Raw genomic sequence first — 5,170 nt, 5'->3', positions numbered from 1 at the left:
TGCGAATATATCTGTTCGCTTTTGTCGCTCAAGTCGCTCATGATGTACAATTCAATTTTGCAGACGCATTTAGAGGAGCCGTATGCTTTTAGTACAGACAGCCATATCAAAGAGTGAAGCAAGTAGGAAAGTGATTCCCCTCCAATATAAATATTTAAAAAAAATCCTAAAATGTAATTACAGCCGAGAACAAAAAAACGTTGCGTGCTGTAGTAGGCTAGTTAAAATATGTTTCACTGATCTGCATCTGCAAATCATGATCTGCACTCATTCGTCAAACAAATTGACATTGGCGCACATGGCAAATTTGCATACATGTGGGATTCAATCATGGCTAACAGGCCTTCATTTAACTGGGCAACAACCACACCTAGCAGGGTTACAATTACAGCTAGCCAGTCTTCATTCTCAGTTAACTGGGCTACAAGCACTACCAGCCAGGCTACAACCACAGCTAGCCAGGCTACATCCTCAGCTAGCTGGGCTACATCCACTGCCAGCCAGGCTACAATCACAGCTAATCAGGCTACATCCTCACCTAACTGGGCTACATCAAAAGCCAGCCGGGCTTCAACCACAGCCAACCGGGCTTCAACCACGGCCGGCCAGGCTTCAACCACAGCCAGCCGGGCTTCAACCACAGCCAGCCGGGCTTCAACCACAGCCAGCTGGGCTTCAACCACAGCCAGCCGGGCTTCAACCACAGCCAGCCGGGCTACAACCACAGCCAGCCGGGCTTCAACCAAAGCCAGCCGGGCTACAACCACAGCCAACCAGGCTTCAACCACAGCTAGCCGGGCTTCAACCACAGCCAGCCGGGCTACAACCACAGCCAACCAGGCTTCAACCACAGCCAACCGGACTTCAACCACAGTCAACCAGGCTACAACCACAGCCAGCTGGGCTACAACCACAGCTAGCCGGGCTACAACCACAGCCAGCCGGGCTACAACCACGGCCAACCAGACTTCAACCATGGCCAGCCGGGCCACAACCACGGCCAGCCGGGCTACAACCACGGCCAGCCAGGCTACAACCACGGCCAGCCAGGCTACAACCACAGAGAGCCGGGCTTCAACCACAGCCAGCCGGGCTTCAACCACAGGCAGCCGGGCTACAACCACGGCCAACCGGACTTCAACCACAGCCAGCCGGGCTACAACCACGGCCAGCCGGGCAACAACCACAGCAAAAGGTCTACACAGTGGTGACTCAGTCTGCCGTGCAGTCTGATACTGTGGGGAAAAACGGTCTGTCTAGCTACTGGACCAGATAAAATGAGACGGAGAGGTAATAAAGTCTATCGGCACGAGGACCTTGGATTTATTAAGTAAAGTGGCAGCGGTTATACAGAGTCATAAAGCGTGAGAAATCGAATATGTCTATGTCCCTAATCAGCGCTGATGGTTCGTCTGGAGCTTCGCCTCCGTGGAAGGTCTGCTTCAGAAGAAGGTGAAGAGTCCCTGTGTGATGCAGTCTTATGCTGTATCCTCCTCTCGATGAGGTGTGTGCGTTTGAGATGTGTGCGGTTCTGTGTGTTTTGGCTCCCAGGCCCTGAGAGAGCTTCGTAACGGGGAGAGTTCCTCGTGTCTCCGGTGTGATAAATTAAAGCGGGGGAGTGTCCCCCGAAGTGTCTCGTGTGTGATAATTTAATGTGGCTCTGAGGCCCTGGTATGGGCAGGTGTATCTCTTGGTTCCTCCTAACGGGGAAGAGCTCTCAAAATGTCTCCTGTGTGATAAATTAATGTGGCTCTCCCGTTCTGGAGATGATACTGGTGCATTGTCTGAGTGTCCACCATCTGCCTGCCTGGGAGATGGGGCCTTCAGCTCCGGCCTTGACCTGACTATATATTATCATGTTTGTGTTGTTGGGTTAGAGCAAGAGTTGACTATATTATAATGTGTCCATGTGATGTGCTCATCAGGCTAGGGTAGGAGTTAGCTATATTTATAATGTACATGTGATGTACTCAGCAGGTTATTTTTCCCAACATATCCCCCTCAAGTCGTCGCAAGACGACTTTTACTCATTAGGGGTACGAGGGATAGGATTCCAGCGCGGGACTACCATTATAACACCATTAGAAATAACAGAAAGAAGGCAAAATGATCATAAAAACAAACAACCATGAGCATGGGACCAAAACAATTCGCTGGACCGGGCGTATGGGGAACCACGTGGGAGAAACGCTACCCATGCTTCAGACATGGGTATGCCATACACACCCCACCTAGGGGTGGCATCCACCCCGGCCTTACATCGCGAGCAGACAATACCAACAATACTGGCAGCAGATGATACACAACAAAACCAACACCAAACCATAACAACAACAACAAAATGCAACAATAAAACTACCAGTAAACAATAACGATATAAACAAAAATGCAACAATCACACAAACACAACACAATAACAATCACAGGAAACAAATGCAACCCTGAAACGTGTCCCTAAATAATAATAATAATGTCAGAAAGATATGAGGTACACAACGGATGGCAATCCCCCTCAACCCATCCCTAGATGACCACACACTAAGGATGTGAGGAGGAGTTAACTGGTCGTGTAACAATAAGCAATCACACGCATGGGGTAGTCAGGGTAGGCCCGGGGCACGGGAACAACTGAAACCACGGAATAGTCCTGAGCGTCATCACGGGCAGGTGGTCGCAAGGCGCCACCTGAGCATTAGACCCTTTTATTCAACTGCGCTCAGGACCTCATCTGATAAACGGGCAATCAAGGCCCCTGGAATCTCGCCCGTGTGTATCCCCGAGCTCCATCTAGTGGGACAGCGATATAAACAACAACATTTGCGTTCCCGGCGTCGGTTGCGTAGACGCGGGCATAGATATGGGAGCGGCTAAAAACAGTGAAGCGTACAGAAGCGAATACAGCCAGGGGCGCCCTCAAGCCTTAAGGGAACGGGCCGCAGCCCCTGGTACCGGAACGCAGATCCCTGGTCCGGGCGACGTGGGTGCATCAGGTGGGAGGGGGGTGGTGCCGTTGGCGGGGACGGGAATGGGGCAGCCCACCATGTTCTCCAGCCGGATCAGGTCGGGCCCCTCTGGTGGTCCCTCGTCCAAACTCTCCGGTGTATACTCGATCCCCAGGTAAGCTTGGATGGCACCTGCTGTACCTGTAGCGCCCATCGCTCATTGGGCTCTCCATCCATCCTGTGAAGGGGTCATTAATGCCGGAGCTCTCTGCCAACTCTAATCTGAGGGACTGTAACCCTGCCAGCACCCTGGCCACCGACCCATCCGGTGCTGTGTTATTGGGGATAAAAGTACAACATGTCGTCTTCATCATCCCACACACCCCTCCGTGCTCTGCCAATAGCATATCTATATCTATATAGTCCCTTGACCTTATCCGTGGAAAAATTGACAAAACGTTGCTGATTATAGTATATATTATTTATCCAATCAACATTTTTGTTAATAGTGGACCACCAAAACAGGACTGATTCAAACCCTGCCAAAATCTGATTGCATCATTCTTGGGTAGTTCGTCGGCTCCGGGCGTGTCTGCATCTGGCTCCTCCTCTGGCCCTGGAACTTTGTGTTTCTCTTGCTGGAATTACAAACTTATGTACAACAGTTAGATGTTCAAACATATTTTCCTTAATTCTATTTCTAATTACTCTAATGGAAGTCCCTTTTGGGACCCTTGAATGTTAGGTGAAGGCATGGGTCGACCCTTAAGCATTTCATGCGGGGTTAGATGCGTCGTTCTGTTAGTTTTCATGCGATAACTCATTAGTGTCAACCGTAGTGCATTAGTCCTTTAATTTAGTACTCTAATTTAACTTTGTTAATCTTTGTCTCAAGCGTCCCATTCCTCTCTCCACCATACCTTGTGGTCTGAGGATTGTAGACACAGACTAATCTTTGTTTGACATGCAGATGTTAAATCACTTGTTTGAGTGTTTTCTGAATAAACGCTGCCCTATTGCCTGAGCTAATTTGTGACGGAATTCCAAACCTTGGCATGACTTCTATAGTCAGAACCTTGATTACTGTAGCCGCACTTTGGTCTTTTGATGGGACTGCTTCTACCCATCTGTTGAACACTGTGTTTTTTTTTTTTTTGTTTGCAAGTATGGTGAAGAAAAAATCTTGTGTTCTAATTTTTTTTTTATTATTATTATTATTATTATTATTATTATTATTATATTATTTTTTTTATATATATATATATATTTTTTTTTTTTAATTCTCCTCAATACCTCCCCCCTTGGGCAATGGTCAAAACCATGCACATTAAATGATAAGCAAATCTAAGAACGCCGTTGGTGCAACCAACGTTGAAACGTCTAACCTTAACCATCAGCAAACTAAAACCAATCTTTTGGGAAGGGAAATCGAAACCAGTATGTCCAAAACCAAAGCCCAATATGGGTGGGTTTACCATCAGCCGCCGGAGACCACGCTGTTCCAAAGTCATGCACTAAACCGAAAAACGTACATGCGTTGGTGGCCTTCTATACCACAAAGGTAAAATAAAATAAAACGCGACATGCCCCGTTCCAAGACCACCTCTGCTGCCAGAGCTGACATATCTGACTCCTGTTCCTCCTCCACCCTACACCCCACCCGGCACTTCCTATGATTGTTGCAGCTCGTGACTTCATGATCAAGTAAGCCAGTGTCCACAGCGACTCTGCCAAGTAATCGTGACTGTGCCTGCCTTAGGTCATCCCGGGTGTCAAGGTGGGATCTTACCCGTCGTTGGCTAACCAGCCTTCCATACTGGCTCGCTGCAGGATGCCATACCTGGGATACAATCAATCCCCACCTATATGGTGGTATAGATCGCAAGGTGGAGGGATGGAGACAGAGTCCTCAGCCCCATCTGCCCTATGCAGCCAAGCGTGCGTAATGGATACACATCAGGGGGACTATAAGACAAAAGGTAATTTATCAGAGTTAAAATTATTAAAGTGTTGCAGCAGCAGTAGTGGCATTTGAAAGGTAAACCCACTACTTCCGAATCCAAATTGACAACATAGCATGTAGGATCCCTTCCCAGCAGATGTGGCATCAATCCACCTGTCATCCTTGACCAAAGAGATACACCCCATATTTTAATAGGTGTAGTCCTACTTGTACAGTTTATCAAGATTACTTTATTTTATTTTATTATTATTCTCCTTCTTTATCA

Source organism: Gadus macrocephalus, chromosome 7, assembly GCF_031168955.1.
Source record: "Gadus macrocephalus chromosome 7, ASM3116895v1".
NCBI classification, from domain to species: Eukaryota; Metazoa; Chordata; class Actinopteri; order Gadiformes; family Gadidae; genus Gadus; species Gadus macrocephalus.
The sequence above is the reverse complement of the archived record's forward strand: the minus strand, read 5'-3'. Positions refer to the sequence as shown.